The 22,275-nt window shown below is 46.5% G+C and overlaps 1 protein-coding gene and 1 long non-coding RNA gene across 9 annotated transcripts in view; one reads left to right on the top strand and one right to left on the bottom strand.

Annotated features, from left to right (window-relative positions):
• SPECC1 (sperm antigen with calponin homology and coiled-coil domains 1) overlaps positions 1-22,275 on the top strand; it is a 1,059,948-nt gene that overhangs the window by 405,088 nt on the left and 632,585 nt on the right. The gene's annotated exons all lie outside the window — the stretch shown is intronic.
• LOC135049900 (uncharacterized) overlaps positions 2,694-22,275 on the bottom strand; it is a 70,996-nt gene continuing 51,414 nt past the window's right edge. Inside the window, exon 3 of the long non-coding RNA XR_010241507.1 lies at positions 2,694-2,803. This is a non-coding gene — a long non-coding RNA (uncharacterized LOC135049900). The remainder of the gene's footprint in view (positions 2,804-22,275) is intronic.

Raw genomic sequence — 22,275 nt, 5'->3', positions numbered from 1 at the left:
CGGCATTGCAGCTTTGCCGAGCGGCGACTTGGTCGGGTTCAAACAATTTTGCTAAATTCTACAAGTTTGATACCTTGGATGAGGAGGACCTAATGTTTGCTCAATCGGTGCTGCAGAGTCATCCGCACTCTCCCGCCCGGTCTGGAGCTTTGGTATAATCCCCATGGTCCTTACGGGGTCCCCAGCATCCTCTAGGACGTAAGAGAAAATAAGATTTTAAACCTACCGGTAAATCTTTTTCTCCTAGTCCGTAGAGGATACTGGGCACCCGTCCCAGTGCGGGCTGAATTCTGCAAGACTTGTATATAGTTATTGCTTACATAAGGGTTATGTTACAGTTTTGATCAGTCTTTGGCTGATGCTGTTTTGTTTCATACTGTTGACTGGTTCGTATATTCCAGGTTATACGGTGTGGATTGTGTGGGCTGGTATGAATCTTGCCCTTGGATTAACAAAAATCCTTTCCTCGTACTGTCCGTCTCCTCTGGGCACAGTTTCTCTAACTGAGGTCTGGAGGAGGGGCATAGAGGGAGGAGCCAGTGCACACCCATTCTAAAGTTCTTTATAGTGCCCATGTCTCCTGCGGTGCCCTTCTATACCCCATGGTCCTTACGGAGTCCCCAGCATCCTCTACGGACTAGGAGAAAAAGATTTACCGGTAGGTTTAGAATCTTATTTTTTTTGTTTGTACTGTAGTGTTTAATTTGACCTCCCATTATAACCACCAATAACCTCTTCAGTAAAAACAACTTTTATACTTACTACAATATGTTATTGCAATACATACAGTATTGTATTGCCATGAAATAACATTATTTTAAATAGACTTGGTCATTAAACAGACTAGTAAGACATTTTAACCATGGCAACCAATCATGGTAGCTGTCATTTTTTTCTAGTTTTTAGAAAAAGTAACGTGTTTACACCTCATCTGAATACTAAATCCAAAAAGTCTATCCATGAGGAAGATCAGGTGCATGAACTCAGGAATTGAACAAAATCACAATGCTGTTATATAAATTATATGTATAATATAATATTTGATAACATTGCCACTGTATCACTTTTATTGATTGCGGCACCAACAAGTTTGTTGCCCAGGGGTCCCCACAGACCTTAATCCATCCCTGTATACAGTACTGTACAAAAGTTTTAGGCAGCTGTGGAATAAGTGCTGTAAAGTAGGGATGCTTTCAAAAATAGAAGTGTTAGTAGTTTATTTTTATCAATTAACAAGATGCCAACTGAATGAGCAGATGAGAAATATAAATCAAATCAGTATTTGGTGTGACCACCTGACAAGCATTAATTCTTCACTTACACACGAGTACACTTGCACACAGTTTTTGAAGGTACTTCTCAGGGAGGTTGTTCAAAACTTCATCTGTGGATATGCTTGTTTAAATCCTTCATGCTTCATGTATTCCGTGACAGACTTGATGATGTTGAGATCAGGGCTCTATGTGGGCCATATAATAACTTCAAGGACTCCTTGTTTTTTAAGCTGAAGACCGTTTTTAATGACATTGGCTATATATTTGTCCTGCTACAGAATAAATGTGAAGCCAATCAGACGTCTCCCTGATGGTATTGTATGGTGCGGGTAATTGCTGTAATTGTGTGTTTTCACCCAAAAGAAAGTATACAGTTTTTGTTTTTTTTCTTCAGGAGATCTAATTGGATATCCCGTAAAACAATAAATACATATATTGTTGAAAAAAAAAATCCTGTTTTTCGCTCCCAATGTTTCACTGTGGGTAATTGGTTAGCGCCCCATATCCATAATCTTGTTGGAGTAGCAACCCAAATAGAGTCCAAAAAGCTCCAAATACAAATATTCAAATGGAGGATTAACTCTCCAGACTTGAATAAAGATATAGGAGTTTATTCAAATACAGGTTCAGCTCATCAACGTTTCTGTCCCCACATGGACAAAGTATGGATATTTGATTACTCGCTAATAGGGATAGGCCCTTCGTGACTCTATGCAATATGTTGCTATGGCTTTTATTTAACTTAATTTTCTTTTAGTTAATTTCTTAAACATTGTTCTTCTCTGAAAGTATATTACTGATCATTTTTTTTCTTGCATTATGTTTCTGCACACTGTAGGCTCCCAATATACCTCATATTTCTCTGCATTTATCCAGACTGGTGGCTCTGCTGCAGCTGATTATCTAGTGTATTTACATTAAATATTTATACAGATACTGTTAATAAAGTGCATTATACTCCCTTTACTTTACTCTATTTATCCTTTAATCCATGCTGGCAGAGCATTGCTGGTTTGTCTCTCACCATATCTATTGTAACTATGATAACAATAACATTATACACAGGAGTTGATGCACTCCTGTTTGTTCACTGGAAGTGACATCAGCATGATACTTCCTGTTTGAAGTGTGATATAAAATGGGGACCTGGGACGCAGCACTGTTTTTTTTGTTTTGTTTTTTTTTTGTTTTGTTTCCTACACGATCTTGCCAGCTTTGTGACAATATCTGTGCTTGCCTAAAGTGTGACCACCTTAAAAAAGGCCCTTGGAGGGGCCAAAACTTTGGAGGATGGTGTATATTGCATTATAGGGCATAACCGTTTTTTATATAGCGCAGCATATTCCATTGCGCTTTACAATTAGAAAACTGAAAAAAAAAACACGTTTATTACTTTACCATCAAAGTGTGTTTATCAGTCTCAGTAAAATGTGCAAAAATGAGGTATAGTATACTCATCGTAAGTCACGGGGATCAGCAGGCGGGCTAACATCCGTTTCAGTGCTAACATGCACCTTCATCACAATGCCCTGTGATATGAGATAGATATAATATATAATATAATGTAATATTTTATACAGAGGGATGTTAAATGTTCGCTTCTGTGCATAGAAGTCTGCACAGCGATTTGTTGATTTGCATTCCCAGATGGGAACAATTACCTTTGCTGACATTATTCTTTAAAGGCTATAAACTTTTGCCTGTGTTTATAACCTTTTCTACAACCTTTTCTAAGGCAGGCGAAACAAAATCCCAGAAAACTAGTTTTTTTTTTTTTCTTTCTTATCTTTGAAAATACATAGGTCTGTGGCTTTTCATGGACACTATGGGGTATATTCAGTTGGTGTCGAAAACTGCCGTCTGTCGAAAAGACGGCACTTTTCGACTTTTTAAGGTCGAATCGTGATTCAGTCCCAGCAGTTTTTATTCGACAAGTCGTGGAATTTGACTTGTCGAATAGTACGTGAATCAGCGGTATAGCTGCCGATTCACGTATTTTTGAGTAAAACGGGGCCAAATTCGACAGGATTTGGCCCCGTTTCCGACCATCTCAGTCCGACATAAAAAAATGTCGGACTGAGATGTGAGACCCAGAGGAGGAGAGGGGGATAGCCGCAGGGAGACGGGGGACAGCAGCGCTACAGCACAGCGCTGCAGCAGGATGTCTCACAGCCGCAGCGCATGAGGTCACGCTTGCTGGAGCCGGGTGGACATTGCCGTGAGGTCGGCGGCTGTGAGACATCCTCCTGCAGCGCTACTGTAGTGCTGACCTCCTCCCGCGGCTGTCCCCGCTGGTCTCCCCGCGGCTCCCCAACCCCCTCTTCTCCTCTGGGTCCCTCGTCTCAATCCGACTTTTTAAAAATCGAATTAAGATGAGATTGAATAGGGGTTGTCGGATCCATTCCGACAAATGCATGTCGGAATGGATCCGACCCTAATTGAATATACCCCTATGTATTTTCATGAAATAAAAGGGTATCATTTTCAGGTGCAAAAAATTGGGTCCTAATTTGATAGGCCAAAAGTAAATCTGCAATAAAAAAAAAAAAACTCTGATTCCCCCCAATGGGGTTGTTGATGGCAGTACATGGTTTTCTCCACTGCTGAGGTACCAGAGATCGGGACTCGTAGTTATGATTTAAGAATATCCTTGTGCAGGAAAGTAAATTTTGTAGGTATACTCTTACCAGGGAGGCATTTGCTCTGCCGGCTATCGGAATCCCGGCGCTCAGCACACCGGCGCCGGGATCCCGACAGCCGACATACCAACAACTATTCTCCCTCTTGGGGGTTCACGGCACCCCTGGAGGGAGAATAAATAGCATGCGCCACCGTGCCTGCTGGGAGCCCGACAGCTGGCATAACGTAGTAGACCTCTTACCAATGTAATAAAAAGCATTCAAACACACAAAAGTGACACTGTCTCAGTGTAATATTACTCTGCGTATCAGCAAAGCAGTATTTTTGGAGAATAACTGATGTTCTCATATATAAAGGAGATGGTCAATGTTCATATTTAGCATTATTAAATGTTTCTGTTTCCGCCCTGCTTATTTACAGAGCATCCATGCGTCGGCAGTGCTAGACAGGGAGAGCTGTACCTGAAGCATCCCTCTCTATCCCCTTTAGCTTGTGCAAGAGTATTAGAACTCCCGGGTCAAAAACCTGGAAGTCTTTACATCGCCAGGACAGCTCTATGTGAGAAGAGAGCTGTCCTGGCGGTTAAGTGTCCATCATACTGACAATATAAAATTCTGCTATGCAGGCGAAGAGGGACAGGATGTATCTCAATTGCTTTAATTTATACATGCCAAGCTGCTGAATCCTTGTGGCTCCATATAAATTAAGGATGATAATAATAATAGTATTTTTCTGCATCTAAGTATCCCTTCCCCTAGGTAATAGTCATTTGGTCCTACAAACACAGGATAATTTTCCATTTCAAACTTATGCTCTCATCCTTCAGTGCTGCCCTTTCTCTTGCTAAACAGTCATACTTCAAGAACCTCATCTCCTCCCAGTCTTCCAACCCCCGGTGCCTCTTTGCCACTCTCAACTCACTCCTCTGCCCACCTCGTCTCCCTTCCTCACTCTCTGCTCTTGACTTTGCCACTTACTTCACATCCAAAATTGACTCCATACGTCAGGACATCACATCACACCAGGCCATCAGTAACCAGCCTTCTCCCATCCCTTACCATCCCTCCCCATCCCTCGCACCAACTCTGTCATCTTTCTCCCATGCATCTGGAGAGGAAGTCATGGCCCTCATTCATTCTTGTCCCCTCACCACCTCCTCACTTGACCCTTTCCCCTCCCGCCTCCTCTGCTACCTCTCTTCTTCTGCTTGTTCCCATCTTTCCCACCTTCTCAATCTCTCCCTCTCATGAGGCACTGTCCCCTCTGCCTTCAAGCACGCACTCATCTCTCCTATTCTTAAAAAACCTACCCTTGATCCAAACACTCTCTCCAACTACCGACCCATCTCTCTCCTCCCTTTTGCCTCCAAACTCCTTGAGCGTATTGTCTACAACCGCCTTACTTCCTTTCTTTCCTCACACTCACTGCTTGACCCATTCCAGTCTGGCTTCCGTCCTCTCCACTCCACTGAAACTGCCCTTACAAAAGTATGCAATGACCTCCATGCTGCTAAATCTAAGGGACACTACTCTCTACTTATTCTACTTGATCTCTCTGCTGCTTTTGACACTGTGGACCATCCTCTCCTACTGCAAATCCTTCACTCCATTGGTCTGCGTGACACTGCCCTCTCTTGGTTGTCGTCCTACCTTTCTGACCGTTCATTCTCTATCTCCTCTCATGACTCCACCTCCCCCTCACTTCCACTAACTGTAGGGGTACCCCAAGGTTCTGTCCTTGGTCCTCTTCTCTTCTCTCTCTATACGTCCTCACTAGGTAAGCTCATTAGTTCTTTTGGTTTCCAATATCATCTCTATGCTGATGACACTCAAATCTATCTTTCCTCTCCAAACCTCTCCCCTGCTCTCCTCACTCGTATCTCCAACTGTCTCTCTGCTATCTCTTCCTGGATGTCCCAGCGCTTTCTTAAACTTAACATGTCTAAGACCGAGCTGATCATCTTCCCTCCCTCCCGCATAACCTCACCTCCTACAATCTCATTATCTATTGATGGCACTACTATCTCCTCTACCCCCCAAGTGCGCTGTCTTGGAGTAATCCTTGACTTCTCCCTCTCCTTCAAACCACACATTCAGCACCTCTCACAAACCTGCCGTTTTCATCTAAAAAATATTTCCAGGATCAGACCCTTTCTGACCCAGGATGCTACTAAGACTCTTATCCACTCACTGGTCATCTCGAGACTGGACTACTGTAATCTCCTCCTGACTGGCATTCCTGACAAATACCTCTCTCCACTCCAATCTGTCCTCAATGCTGCTGCCCGGCTCATTTTCCTCACCAAACGCACTACGTCCACCTCTCCTCTCTTACTAGACCTTCACTGGCTCCCCTTCCCTTTCAGAATCCATTTCAAGCTTCTCACACTTGCTTACAAAGCCCTCACCCACTCCTCTCCCATCTACATCTCTGATCTTATCTCGCTTACACTCCCACCCGTCCTCTTCGTTCTGCTAATGCTCGCCGACTCTCCTGCCTACGGATTACTTCCTCCCACTCCTACCTCCAAGATTTTTCACGTGCTGCACCACTTCTCTGGAATTCCCTACCTCTCCCCCTCAGACTCTCCACCTCTCTACAAAACTTCAAACGGGCTCTCAAGACCCACTTCTTCACCAAACCCAGCCAAATCTCATCCTAAACCTCTGTTCCACGCTCTCTATGTACCCCATCTGTCTCACCCATGTCTGTCTACCCCTCCCCTTTAGAATGTAAGCTCTCACGAGCAGGGCCCTCTTCCCTCATGTGCTTACCCTTTTCTTACTTTAATAATCTTCAGATGCACCAAATCCAGCAGTCTTCTGCCACCTGATACTTATTCCAGTGTCATCTGCTGATGTAGCTATGTTTATTTACCCTGTACTTGTCCTATATTGTCGTCAACTGTAAGTTGCTGTTTTCCTGTTTGATTATTTGTTTATGTACTCTGTAATTGGGCGCTGCGGAACCCTTGTGGCGCCATATAAATAAAGGATAATAATAATAATAATTTTGAGTTCAATTATAAACTAATCCGTATAAATTATATCTGGAAAACATTGGTCTCTCTCTCTCTCTCTCTCTCTCTCTCTCTCTCTCTCTCTCTCTCTCCCCCCTCCTTTTTTTTTTAAACTTCTTTCTCAACAGTGCTGTTTGGAAAACGTCATCCTGCAAACTGAGTGCTCATCTGGATCCTGGCTCCATCTTCCCTACTCTATAGCTTGCCTCCTCACTTCCTGTGTGACACTAGAGACTGGCTGCTTAAACATGTGGAGGAGTCAGACATTTCACTTTTACATTATCATTCACCACGCATGACCTGCCCTTTAAATTCATTGCAGGCCTCCAAGTCGCAAACTACTGTATAACCCCTAACATATGTTGGCGATTTGACAGCTTTGATGTTTATCTTCTTGGGTAATGAAGAAAAGGTAGTGTGCTCCTGTAGACTCTATGGGGTAAATTTACTGAGATGGGAGTTCTGTTTAAGATGGGATGTTGCCCATAGCAACCAATCAGATTCTACTTCTCATTTATCTAGCACCTTTTAGAAGATAATACCTGGAATCTGATTGGTTACTATGGACAACATCCCATCTTAAATAGAACTCCCATCTATGAAAATGTACCCCTATGAGTGGACTTTGTGGTCACATAACCAAATTTAGCCACATTTCTTATGAATTTGGCTGTCTGTAGATTTTTTTTTTATGCGCTGCAAATCTTTTTGCGCGATTGGAAATGACTAGTAAATTTAGTTACAAATATATATATATATATATATTTATTTTTTTTATATAGCACTGCATTTGACTGTTCAACTTGAATCTGAAAATAACTATCCTCTTACCTTGGTTATTTTTTTTATTTAGCAGTTTTAACTAAGGTTACGTGTCCTCATTAACAGTGTATTTTGTTTTTTGACCATTATTGTGATTTTTGTTCAAAATGTTATGTCTGTGTCACATTTATACAGAAATAATGTGCAGTTGAGAGATCAATGTCCTTCATAGCAACAGCTACATCCTGAATGTGTATTGTGTGCGCGTTTGTTTAAGCTCTGGCAGGCTGGCCGTGACATTTAAAAAAAAAAAAAAAACATCCCTGGTATTCAGAGAGAACCTCACTGGTGGCTGTAGGAGAACTGTACAATGCTGTCCTATATCACTGTCAATGTTGACACAAGAAATTTCTTGAAATATACAAATTTTGACCCTTTGTCATTTACAACAAGAATCATATTGCTAAGCAAATGCGCATTTTTTAGAAAATACAGCACAAGTCCCAGAATGCAGGCTGGTGAGCATCACATTGCCTGCATCTGCCATTAATCTTCATGTGTTCTAGAGCAGTGGTTCTCAAACTCGGTCCTCAGGACCCCAAACGGTTCACGTATTCCATGTCACCCAGCAGCTGCACTGTGTATCAACAACTGTCACATTTTAAACATTTACAGGTGACCTGCAAAACATGAACCGTCTGGGGTCGTGAGGACCGAGTTTGAGAACATGTGTTCTAGAGTGATGGTACTAATAATGATATCACATTGGTCTGCGTAACTAGTACCATGAAAGTGGACCCTGTGACTTACTGCTGCACATACAGAGGCTAGAGGATGCGGATTTCTTCATATAAGTAAATAATAAAGTACATTATACTATACTTACCTGATAACATAATTTAGACCTTATCTGACACTACACTCTTTACCAGTATAGACCATGCTCTCTTTTTTTGTTTTGTTGTTGCTGATAATTAGATTTTTGGCAGGCTTGTGTTAAAGTAACATTTTAGTTAAATAAATATACTTCATTGGGAAAGTTATATTGATGTACAACATATACCTATAATGGAAACTATATGGCATTGCTTCCATGCAACCTTTTGTTATGGAACGCGAGTCTACTCACAACAAGTCTGTAGTCTGTGCTCTCTTTCCTGGTCTTGCCTAGCCTAGCTTTATGTATTACAATATTTCCCCTGCTTAAATTCTTCATAATTATTTTGTTGCTATATTTTAAGCTACTTCATTATTTTTGCTAATGTGTCACGGCTGTTGCCACTGTCTCCACCTTTGCTACAGTATGTTTTATATGTGAAATGCTCCAGGGATTGAGTTTATGAAACTAAAGCAATACTCATGAGAATGAAGCCTGTCCATTCCCTAGGATGGGAACCAGTGGCAAGAGACACAGAAGTATCTGTAAGCACCGTTTCATGTAAATTGAAGCCTGCCCCAGTTATATGTGTGCAGCGTTATAGAATGGCGTTATAGTGGAACATAGTGACGGAAAAATGTCTGACGTCTGCAAGATGGACAGTTGGCTGGCCAGGAACTGCATGGAGCTGGCTATAGTTGGCAGTATTAGCTAATAATTCCCAGGGGCCCTTGATGGTGAGAGAGTGCATGCAATGGGATGTAGTTATGATCCCGGCTATCAGCATGCCGACGCCGGGATCCCGGACGCTAGATTGCTGGCAGGGGGACCAGGACTACTCCCACTCGTGGGTGTCCACGACACCCATAGAGTGGGATTAGAACCTGTGGCGAGCGCAGGGATCCCGACCACCGGTTACCTGTTCCCAGCACCATGCAATTACATAACATGGTGCCTGAGCACCAGGACCTTCCATTCTTACATATTCACTGAACACAGTTCTCTCATTTTTGCCTTTATAATTAGCCTTCTAATGGAGAATAAGAGCAGATAGAATTTCATCCTTTGTGCAGAATAAGAGGAATTTGTATTGGGCAGTTGGTCACATCCAGGGATAAAACCAGGGACTCAGGAAATTAGAGGCAGATGGCAACTGTGAGCTGGGTTGAGTCACTGCCACGTGGCACTTTAACAGCACTTTGTGCCTTGCTACTAGTAACGTTCTGTTCGATCAGTGCCCATGCAAGAACGTTGCATCCAGGTGTTTTAAAAGCTATATACAGTTGATGATTGTTTAATCATTGTTGGATTATGATCATAAGGATTCTAGTATTTTAATATCTGGTATAGACGTGTAGTAAATCAATATTGGTGCATGTTACCTGAGAGACAATAAATGTGTCCACACAGACAGTAATGTGACCATTCAGATATCTTCTGTTTTTTAGCAATTTATAATAATGCATTTGGAATGAAATACGTATAGTGTGCGTTATCAATTTATTATTAACTATTGGGTTTAAAGATACATGTGTGGCCCATCTCCAGAACCCATGCCCTTCTGTGACGTTTGGCTTGTACCTACAGTAGTGTAAATCAGTTTTCTCTAACATCCTAGTTAATGCTGGGGACTCCGTAAGGACCATGGGGAATAGACGGGCTCCGCAGGAGACTGGGCACTCTAAGGAAGAATTAGTACTACTGGTGTTCACTGGCTCCTCCCTCTATGCCCCTCCTCCAGACCTTAGTTAGAATCTGTGCCCGGAAGGAGCTGGGTGCATTTTAGTGAGCTCTCCTGAGCTTGCTATTAAGAAAGTATTTTAGTTAGGTTTTTTATTTTCAGAGAGCTTCTGCTGGCAACAGACTCTCTGCTACGTGGGACTGAGGGGAGAGAAGCAAACCTACTAACTGCGGCTAGGTTGCGCTTCTTAGGCTACTGGACACCATTAGCTCCAGAGGGTTCGAACACAGGAACTTAACCTTGGTCGTCCGTTCCCGGAGCCGCGCCGCCGTCCCCCTCGCAGAGCCAGAAGACAGAAGCCGGCGGATGAAGCAAGAAGACGTCAAAATCGGCGGCAGAAGACTCCTGTCTTCACATGAGGTAGCGCACAGCACTGCAGCTGTGCGCCATTGCGCCCACACTAACCCACACACTCCGGTCACTGTAGGGTGCAGGGCGCAGGGGGGGGGGGGCGCCCTGGGCAGCAATTGAGTACCTCCTGGCAAAAGCAGCATATATACAGCTGAGCACTGTATATATGCATGAGCCCCCGCCATTTTTTACACCAAATCGCGGGACAGAAGCCCGCCGCTGAGGGGGCGGGGCTTCTTCCTCAGCACTCACCAGCGCCATTTTCTCTCCACAGCTCCGCTGAGAGGAAGCTCCCCAGGCTCTCCCCTGCAGACTCACGGTAGAAAGAGGGTAAAAAGAGAGGGGGGGCACATAAATTTAGCGCAATAATCATATATACAGCAGCTACTGGGTAAACACTAAGTTACTGTGTGATTCCTGGGTCATATAGCGCTGGGGTGTGTGCTGGCATACTCTCTCTCTGTCTCTCCAAAAGGCCTTGTGGGGGTCCTGTCCTCATATAGAGCATCCCCTGTGTGTGTGTGTGGTGTGTCGGTACGCTTGTGTCGACATGTTTGACGAGGAGGGCTATGTTGAGGCAGAGCAGGTGCAGATGAATGAGGTGTCCCTGCCGACGGCGCCGACACCTGATTGGATGGATATGTGGAAGGTGTTAAATGATAATGTAAACTCCTTGCATAAAAGGTTGGATAAAGCTGAAGCCTTGGGACAGTCGGGGTCTCAGCCCATGCCTGATCCTACAGCGCAGAGGCCGTCAGGGTCTCAGAAGCGCCCACTATCCCATATTGTTGACACAGATATCGACACGGATTCTGACTCCAGTGTCGATGGCGCAAAATTGCAGCCTAAAATGGCTAAAGCCATCCGCTACATGATTGTAGCTATGAAGGATGTATTGCACATATCAGAGGTAAACCCTGTCCCTGACAAGAGGGTTTATATGTTTGGGGAGAAAAAGCAAGAGGTGACTTTTCCCCCTTCACATGAGTTAAATGAGTTATGTGAAAAAGCGTGGGATTCTCCTGATAGGAAAGTGCTGATTTCCAAAAGGTTACTTATGGCGTACCCCTTCCCGCCAACGGACAGGATGCGCTGGGAATCCTCCCCTAGGGTAGACAAAGCTCTGACACGCTTATCTAAGAAGGTGGCCCTGCCGTCACAGGATACGGCCTCCCTAAAGGATCCTGCGGATAGGAAGCAGGAAGGTATCCTGAAGTCTGTTTATACACATTCAGGTACCATACTGCGGCCGGCAATTGCGTCGGCCTGGATGTGTAGTGCTGTAGCAGCATGGACAGATACTCTGTCTGAGGAACTGGATACCTTGGACAAGGATACTATTTTACTGACCCTGGGGCATATAAAAGACGCTGTCCTATCTATGAGGGATGCCCAGAGGGACATTTGCCTACTGGGCTCTAGAATAAATGCAATGTCGATTTCTGCCAGAAGGGTCCTGTGGACTCGGCAATGGACAGGCGATGCTGACTCTAAAAAGCACATGGAGGTTTTACCCTACAAGGGTGAGGAGTTGTTTGGGGACGGTCTCTCGGACCTAGTTTCCACAGCTACAGCTGGGAAGTCAAATTTTTTGCCATATATTCCCTCACTGCCTAAGAAAGCACCGTATTACCAAATGCAGTCCTTTCGATCACAAAAAGGCAAGAAAGTCAGAGGTGCATCCTTTCTTGCCAGAGGCAGGGGTAGAGGAAAGAAGCTGCACCATACAGCTAGTTCCCAGGAACAGAAGTCCTCCCCGGCTTACACTAAATCCACCGCATGACGCTGGGGCTCCACAGGTGGAGCCGGGAGCGGTGGGGGCGCATCTCCGAAAATTCAGCCACCAGTGGGGTTGCTCACAGGTGGATCCCTGGATTATACAGATTGTGTCTCAGGGATACAAGCTGGAATTCGAAGTGATGCCCCCTCACCGTTACCTCAAATCGGCCCTGCCAGCTTTCCCCATAGAAAGGGAAGTAGTGTTAGCAGCAATTCACAAATTATATCTCCAGCAGGTGGTGGTACAGGTTCCCCTCCCTCAACAGGGAAGGGGTTACTATTCCACAATGTTGTGGTTCCGAAACCGGACGGTTCGGTCAGACCCATATTGAATTTAAAATCTCTGAACATTCACCTGAAAAGGTTCAAGTTCAAGATGGAATCGCTCAGAGCGGTCATTGCAAGCCTGGAAGAGGGGGATTTTATGGTGTCTCTGGACATAAAGGATGCTTACCTGCATGTCCCCATTTATCCACCTCATCAGGAGTACCTCAGATTTGTGGTACAGGACTGTCATTACCAATTCCAGACGTTGCCGTTTGGTCTCTCCACGGCACCGAGAATATTTACCAAGGTAATGGCGGAAATGATGGTGCTCCTTCGAAAGCAAGGTGTCACAGTTATCCCATACTTGGACGATCTCCTCATAAAGGCGAGGTCCAGAGAGCAGTTGCTGATCAGCGTAGCACACTCTCAGGAAGTGTTGCAACAGCACGGCTGGATTTTGAATATTCCGAAGTCGCAGCTGATCCCTACGACTCGTCTGCCCTTCTTGGGCATGATTCTGGACACGGACCAGAAGAAGGTGTTTCTCCCGGTGGAGAAGGCTCAGGAGCTCGTGACTCTGCTCAGAGACCTCTTAAAACCAAAACAGGTGTTGGTGCATCACTGCACGCGAGTCCTGGGAAAGATGGTGGTGTCATACGAAGCCATTCCCTTCGGCAGGTTCCATGCGAGGACCTTTCAGTGGGATCTGTTGGACAAGTGGTCCGGATCGCATCTTCAGATGCATCGGCTGATCACCCTATCCCCCAGGGCCAGGGTGTCTCTTCTGTGGTGGCTGCAGAGTGCTCACCTTCTCGAGGGCCGCAGGTTCGGCATACAGGACTGGGTCCTGGTGACCACGGATGCAAGCCTCCGAGGATGGGGGGCAGTCACTCAGGGAAGAAACTTCCAAGGGCTGTGGTCAAGTCAGGAGGCTTGTTTACACATCAATATCCTGGAACTAAGGGCCATATACAACGCCCTGAGTCAAGCGGTGCCTCTGCTTCGCAACCAACCGGTGCTGATTCAGTCAGACAACATCACTGCAGTGGCTCATGTAAACCGCCAGGGCGGCACAAGAAGCAGGGTGGCAATGGCGGAAGCCACCAGGATTCTTCGTTGGGCGGAGAATCACGTGCAAGCACTGTCAGCAGTGTTCATTCCGGGAGTGGACAACTGGGAAGCAGAATTCCTCAGCAGGCACGACCTCCACCTGGGAGAGTGGGGACTTCATCAGGAGGTCTTCACACAGATTACAAATCGATGGGAACTGCCACAGGTGGTCATGATGGCATCCCGCCTCAACAAAAAGCTACATATGTATTGCGCCAGGTCAAGAGACCCTCAGGCGATAGCTGTGGACGCACTAGTAACACCGTGGGTATTCCAGTCGGTCTATGTGTTTCCTCCTCTTCCTCTCATACCCAAGGTGCTGAGAATCGTAAGAAAAAGAGGAGTGAGAACAATACTCATTGTCCCGGATTGGCCAAGAAGGACTTGGTACCCGGAACTGCAAGAAATGCTCACAGAGGACCCATGGCCTCTGCCTCTCAGACAGGACCTGTTGCAACAGGGGCCCTGTCTTTTCCAAGACTTACCGCGGCTGCGTTTGACGGCATGGCGGTTGAACGCCGGATCCTAGCGGAAAAATGCATTCCGGATGAAATTATTCCTACGCTAATAAAGGCTAGGAAGGATGTGACAGCAAAACATTATCACCGTATATGGCGAAAATATGTTGCTTGGTGTGAGGCCAGGAAGGCCCCTACAGAGGAATTCCAGCTGGGCCGGTTCCTGCACTTCCTACAGTCAGGAGTGACTACGGGCTTAAAATTGGGGTCCATAAAGGTCCAGATTTCGTCCCTCTCCATTTTCTTTCTAAAGGAACTGGCTTCACTTCCTGAGGTTCAGACGTTTGTTAAGGGAGTGCTGCATATTCAGCCCCCTTTTGTGCCACCAGTGGCACCTTGGGATCTTAACGTGGTGTTGAGTTTCCTAAAATCTCACTGGTTTGAGCCACTTAAGACCGTGGAGTTAAAATATCTCACGTGGAAAGTGGTCATGTTGTTGGCCTTAGCTTCGGCCAGGCGTGTGTCAGAATTGGCGGCTTTGTCATGTAAAAGCCCCTATCTGGTTTTCCATATGGACAGGGCAGAATTACGGACTTGTCCGCAATTTCTGCCGAAGGTGGTGTCATCTTTTCATTTGAACCAACCTATTGTGGTGCCTGCGGCTACTCGTGACTTGGAGGATTCCAAGTTGCTTGATGTAGTCAGGGCTTTGAAGATCTATGTAGCCAGGACGGCTGGAGTCAGGAAAACTGACTCGCTGTTTGTCCTGTATGCATCCAACAAGCTGGGTGCTCCTGCTTCAAAGCAAACTATTGCTCGTTGGATCTGTAACACGATTCAGCAGGCTCATTCTGCGGCTGGATTGCCGCATCCAAAATCAGTGAAAGCCCATTCCACAAGGAAAGTGGGCTCTTCTTGGGCGGCTGCCCGAGTGGTCTCGGCATTACAGCTTTGCCGAGCAGCTACTTGGTCGGGTTCAAACACCTTTGCTAAATTCTACTAGTTTGATACCCTGGCTGAGGAGGACCTTGTGTTTGCCCATTCGGTGCTGCAGAGTCATCCGCACTCTCCCGCCCGTTTGGGAGCTTTGGTATAATCCCCATGGTCCTTACGGAGTCCCCAGCATCCACTAGGACGTTAGAGAAAATAAGATTTTACTCACCGGTAAATCTATTTCTCTATCGTCCTAGTGGATGCTGAGGTTCCTGAAAGGACCATGGGGAATAGCGGCTCCGCAGGAGACAGGGCACAAAAAGTAAAGCTTTCCGATCAGGTGGTGTGCACTGGCTCCTCCCCCTATGACCCTCCTCCAAGCCTCAGTTAGATTTTTGTGCCCGGCCGAGAAGGGTGCAATCTAGGTGGCTCTCCTAAAGAGCTGCTTAGAGAAAGTTTAGCTTAGGTTTTTTATTTTACAGTGAGTCCTGCTGGCAACAGGATCACTGCAACGAGGGACTTAGGGGAGAAGAAGTGAACTCACCTGCGTGCAGGATGGATTGGCTTCTTGGCTACTGGACATCAGCTCCAGAGGGACGATCACAGGTACAGCCTGGATGGTCACCGGAGCCTCGCCGCCGGCCCCCTTGCAGATGCTGAAACATGAAGAGGTCCAGAATCGGCGGCAGAAGACTCCTCAGTCTTCTAAAGGTAGCGCACAGCACTGCAGCTGTGCGCCATTTTCCTCTCAGCACACTTCACACGGCAGTCACTGAGGGTGCAGGGCGCTGGGAGGGGAGCGCCCTGGGAGGCAAATGAAAACCTATTTGGCTAAAAAATACCTCACATATAGCCTCCGGGGGCTATATGGAGATATTTAACCCCTGCCAGAATACACTAAAGAGCGGGAGACGAGCCCGCCGGAAAAGGGGCGGGGCCTATCTCCTCAGCACACAGCGCCATTTTCCTTACACAGCTCCGCTGGTCAGGACGGCTCCCAGGTCTCTCCCCTGCACTGCACTACAGAAACAGGGTAAAACAAGAGAGGGGGGGGCAAAATAGTGGCAAAAATTATATTATAAAAGCAGCTATACAGGGAGCACTTATTATAAGGCTATCCCTGTCATATATAGCGCTTTTGGTGTGTGCTGGCAAACTCTCCCTCTGTCTCCCCAAAGGGCTAGTGGGGTCCTGTCTTCGTTAAGAGCATTCCCTGTGTGTCTGCTGTGTGTCGGTACGTGTGTGTCGACATGTATGAGGACGATATTGGTGTGGAGGCGGAGCAATTGCCAAATATGGGGATGTCACCTCCTAGGGGGTCGACACCAGAATGGATGCCTTTATTTATGGAATTACGGGATAGTGTCAACACGCTAAAGCAGTCGTTTGACGACATGAGACGGCCGGACAATCAGTTAGTGCCTGTCCAGGCGCCTCAAACACCGTCAGGGGCTGTAAAACGCCCTTTGCCTCAGTCGGTCGACACAGACCCAGACACAGGCACTGATTCCAGTGGCGACGGTGACGAATCAACCGTATTTTCCAGTAGGGCCACACGTTATATGATTTTGGCAATGAAGGAGGCGTTACATTTAGCTGATACTACAGGTACCACTAAACAGGGTATTATGTGGGGTGTGAAAAAACTACCTATAGTTTTTCCTGAATCAGAAGAACTAAATGATGTATGTGATGAAGCGTGGGTTGCCCCCGATAAAAAGATGCTAATTTCAAAGAAGTTATTAGCTTTATACCCTTTCCCGTCAGAGGTTAGGGCGCGCTGGGAAACACCTCCTAGGGTGGACAAGGCGCTCACACGCTTATCTAAACAAGTGGCGTTACCCTCTCCTGAGACGGCCGCACTTAAAGATCCAGCAGATAGGAGGATGGAAAATATGCAAAAAAGTATATACACACATACAGGTGTTATACTACGACCAGCTATAGCGACAGCCTGGATGTGCAGTGCTGGAGTAGCTTGGTCAGAGTCCCTGATTGAAAATATTGATACCCTGGATAGGGACAATGTTTTACTGTCTTTAGAGCAAATAAAGGATGCATTTCTTTATATGCGTGATGCACAGAGGGATATCTGCACACTGGCATCACGGGTAAGTGCTATGTCCATTTCGGCCAGAAGAAGTTTATGGACGCGACAGTGGTCAGGCGATGCGGACTCAAAACGGCATATGGAAGTTTTGCCGTATAAAGGGGAGGAGTTATTTGGAGTCGGTCTATCAGATTTGGTGGCCACGGCTACAGCCGGGAAATCCACCTTTTTACCTCAAGCTACTCCCCAACAGAAAAAGACACCGACTTTTCAACCGCAGCCCTTTCGTTCCTTTAAAAACAAGAGAGCAAAGGGATATTCATATCTGCCACGAGGCAGAGGAAGGGGGAAGAGACACCAACAGGCAGCTCCTTCCCAGGAACAGAAGCCCTCCCCCGCTTCTACAAAAGCCTCAGCATGACGCTGGGGCTTCTCAAGCGGACTCGGGGGCGGTGGGCGGTCGTCTCAAGAATTTCAGCGCGCAGTGGGCTCACTCGCAGGTAGATCCCTGGATCCTGCAGACAATATCTCAGGGGTACAGGTTGGAACTAGAGACAGATCCGCCTCGCCGTTTCCTGAAGTCTGCTTTACCAACGTCCCCCTCCGAAAGGGAGACGGTTTTGGAAGCCATTCACAAGCTGTACTCTCAGCAGGTGATAGTCAAGGTACCTCTTCTACAACAGGGAAAGGGGTATTATTCCACTCTATTTGTGGTACCGAAGCCGGACGGCTCGGTAAGACCTATTCTAAATCTGAAGTCCTTGAACCTGTACATAAAGAAGTTCAAGTTCAAAATGGAGTCACTCAGAGCAGTGATAGCGAACCTGGAAGAAGGGGACTTTATGGTGTCCTTGGACATCAAGGATGCGTACCTCCACGTTCCAATTTACCCCTCACACCAGGGGTACCTCAGGTTCGTTGTACAAAACTGTCACTATCAGTTTCAGACGCTGCCGTTCGGATTGTCCACGGCACCTCGGGTCTTTACAAAGGTAATGGCCGAGATGATGATTCTTCTTCGAAGAAAAGGCGTATTAATTATCCCATACTTGGACGATCTCCTAATAAGGTCAAGGTCCAGAGAACAGCTAGAGAGGGGATTAGCACTGTCTCAAGAAGTGCTAAAACAGCACGGCTGGATTCTGAATATTCCAAAATCCCAGTTAATGCCGACAACTCGTCTGCTGTTCCTAGGGATGATTCTGGACACGGTTCAGAAAAAGGTTTTTCTCCCGGAGGAAAAAGTCAAGGAGTTATCCGAGCTTGTCAGGAACCTCCTAAAACCAGGAAAGGTGTCTGTAAAAATGGTGGCTTCTTACGAAGCAATTCCATTCGGCAGATTCCATGCACGAATTTTCCAGAGGGATCTGTTGGACAAATGGTCAGGGTCTCATCTTCAGATGCACCAGCGGATAACCCTGTCTCCAAGGACAAGGGTATCTCTTCTGTGGTGGTTGCAGAGTGCTCATCTATTGGAGGGCCGCAGATTCGGCATACAGGATTGGATCCTGGTGACCACGGACGCCAGCCTGAGAGGCTGGGGAGCAGTCACACAAGGAAGAAACTTCCAGGGAGTGTGGACGAGCCTGGAAACGTCTCTTCACATAAACATTCTGGAACTAAGAGCAATCTACAATGCTCTAAGCCAGGCAGAACCTCTGCTTCAAGGAAAACCGGTGTTGATCCAGTCGGACAACATCACGGCAGTCGCCCATGTAAACAGACAGGGCGGCACAAGAAGCAGGAGTGCAATGGCAGAAGCTGCAAGGATTCTTCGCTGGGCAGAGAATCATGTGATAGCACTGTCAGCAGTGTTCATCCCGGGAGTGGACAACTGGGAAGCAGACTTCCTCAGCAGACACGACCTTCACCCGGGAGAGTGGGGACTTCATCCGGAAGTCTTCCACATGCTGGTAACCCGTTGGGAAAGACCAATGGTGGACATGATGGCGTCTCGCCTCAACAAAAAACTGGACAGGTATTGCGCCAGGTCAAGAGATCCGCAGGCAATAGCTGTGGACGCGCTGGTAACGCCTTGGGTGTACCAGTCGGTGTATGTGTTTCCTCCTCTGCCTCTCATACCAAAAGTATTGAGAATTATACGGCAAAGAGGCGTAAGAACGATACTAGTGGTTCCGGATTGGCCAAGAAGGACTTGGTACCCGGAACTTCAAGAGATGATCACGGAAGATCCGTGGCCTCTACCTCTAAGGAGGGACTTGCTTCAGCAGGGTCCCTGTCTGTTTCAAGACTTACCGCGGCTGCGTTTGACGGCATGGCGGTTGAACGCCGGATCCTAAAGGAAAAAGGCATGCCGGAAGAAGTCATTCCTACTTTGATTAAAGCAAGGAAGGAAGTAACCGTGCAACACTATCACCGCATTTGGCGAAGATATGTTGCGTGGTGCGAGGATCGGAGTGCTCCGACGGAGGAATTTCAACTGGGTCGATTCCTACATTTCCTGCAATCAGGATTGTCTATGGGTCTCAAATTGGGATCTATTAAGGTTCAAATTTCGGCCCTGTCGATTTTCTTTCAAAAAGAATTGGCTTCAGTTCCTGAAGTCCAGACTTTTGTTAAGGGAGTGCTGCATATACAGCCTCCTGTGGTGCCTCCAGTGGCACCGTGGGATCTCAATGTGGTTTTGGAATTTCTAAAATCTCATTGGTTTGAACCACTAAAAAAGGTGGATTTAAAATATCTCACATGGAAAGTGACCATGTTACTAGCCCTGGCTTCGGCCAGGAGAGTGTCAGAACTGGCAGCTTTATCTTACAAAAGCCCATATCTGATTTTCCATTCGGACAGGGCAGAACTGCGGACTCGTCCGCATTTTCTCCCTAAGGTGGTGTCAGCATTTCATCTGAACCAGCCTATTGTAGTGCCTGCGGCTACAAGTGACTTGGAGGACTCCAAGTTACTGGACGTTGTCAGAGCATTAAAAATATATATTGCAAGGACAGCTGGAGTCAGAAAATCTGACTCGTTGTTTATATTGTATGCACCCAACAAGATGGGTGCTCCTGCGTCTAAGCAGACGATTGCTCGTTGGATCTGTAGCACAATCCAACTTGCACATTCTGTGGCAGGCCTGCCACAGCCTAAATCTGTAAAGGCCCACTCCACAAGGAAGGTGGGCTCATCTTGGGCGGCTGCCCGAGGGGTCTCGGCATTACAACTTTGCCGAGCAGCTACGTGGTCAGGGGAGAACACGTTTGTAAAATTTTACAAATTTGATACTCTGGCTAAGGAGGACCTGGAGTTCTCTCATTCGGTGCTGCAGAGTCATCCGCACTCTCCCGCCCGTTTGGGAGCTTTGGTATAATCCCCATGGTCCTTTCAGGAACCCCAGCATCCACTAGGACGATAGAATTATCGGTAAGTAAATTCTTATTTTCTCTATTTCTCGGAGTCCGTAGTGGATGCTGGGCGCCCATCCCAAGTGCGGATTATCTGCAATAATTGTACATAGTTATTGTTAACTAATTCGGGTTATTGTTTAGGAAGCCATCTTTCAGAGGCTCCTCTGTTATCATACTGTTAACTGGGTTTGATCACAAGTTGTACGGTGTGATTGGTGTGGCTGGTATGAGTCTTACCCGGGATTCAAAATTCCTCCCTTATTGTGTACGCTCGTCCGGGCACAGTACCTAACTGAGGCTTGGAGGAGGGTCATAGGGGGAGGAGCCAGTGCACACCACCTGATCGGAAAGCTTTACTTTTTGTGCCCTGTCTCCTGCGGAGCCGCTATTCCCCATGGTCCTTTCAGGAACCCCAGCATCCACTACGGACTCCGAGAAATAGAATTATCGGTAAGTAAATTCTTATTTTCTCGTAGTCCGTAGTGGATGCTGGGCGCCCGTCCAAAGTGCGGACTTTCTGCAATACGTGTATATAGTTATTGCTTAATAAAGGGTTATGTTATGTTGGCATCCATTGTTTGATGCTCTGTTGTTGTTCATACTGTTGACTGGGTAAGTTTATCACAAGTTATACGGTGTGATTGGTGTGGCTGGTATGAGTCTTACCCTGGATTCCAAAATCCTTTCCTTGTAATGTCAGCTCTTCCGGGCACAGTTTCCTTAACTGAGGTCTGGAGGAGGGACATAGAGGGAGGAGCCAGTGCACACCAGTAGTACTAATTCTTTCTTAGAGTGCCCAGTCTCCTGCGGAGCCCGTCTATTCCCCATGGTCCTTGCGGAGTCCCCAGCATCCACTACGGACTACGAGAAATAGATTTACCGGTGAGTAAAATCTTATTTTTATTTTAGTTGTCTTTCTCATTTAAACACTAATTCTTCATGTAATCTCTTATTTGAAGAAAATGTATCACCAGGTTCACCACTGTCTTTATAATGCTTATTTCAGTGTCATCTGCTGATGCAGCTGTTTATACAGTATACCCTGTACTAGTCCTATATTGTCTAGAACTGTTAAGGCCAGTACTCGCGGCCCGATGCGGGAGAGATGTGTGCTGAGTGAACCGCTCAGCACACATCTCTCCCGGCACTCAGCACAGCGCGATGTGTGCTGAGCGTGCGGGGGGAGACGGGACGGGGGGCTCCCATTTCACCCAGCGGGTGAAGTGAGCGACCTGCTAGATTGGCCTGCAATCTAGCACCAGCGATAGCGATGCGCGGGGCTGCGCATCGCTATCGCTTTTAGGGCTACACACGGAGCAATCTTGCTGAAAATCTAAGCAATCTAGTCAGATTGCTTAGATTATCGCTCCGTGTGTACCCCCCTTAAATTGCTGATTTCCTGTTTTGCTTATTTGTTCATGTACTCTGTAAGTGGGTGCTGCATATCCCTTGTGGCGCCATATAAATAAAGGATAATAATAAGTAAACAAAAAATATAGCGTGGTACCTCTGCGCTTGATGCACTGGGCTGGACAGGCTCACAGCAGGAGAGCTGGAAGAGATAGGGAAAGGTCAGCCCAGGAGCGATCATGTCTTATACTGGCAGTCCATCTCTGCCTTCCAGTGGAGGTAGCAGCATGAATGAGTCCTGC

Source organism: Pseudophryne corroboree, chromosome 2 (genome assembly GCF_028390025.1).
Source record: "Pseudophryne corroboree isolate aPseCor3 chromosome 2, aPseCor3.hap2, whole genome shotgun sequence".
Classification (NCBI taxonomy): domain Eukaryota; kingdom Metazoa; phylum Chordata; class Amphibia; order Anura; family Myobatrachidae; genus Pseudophryne; species Pseudophryne corroboree.
The sequence above is the reverse complement of the archived record's forward strand: the minus strand, read 5'-3'. Positions and strand labels throughout refer to the sequence as shown.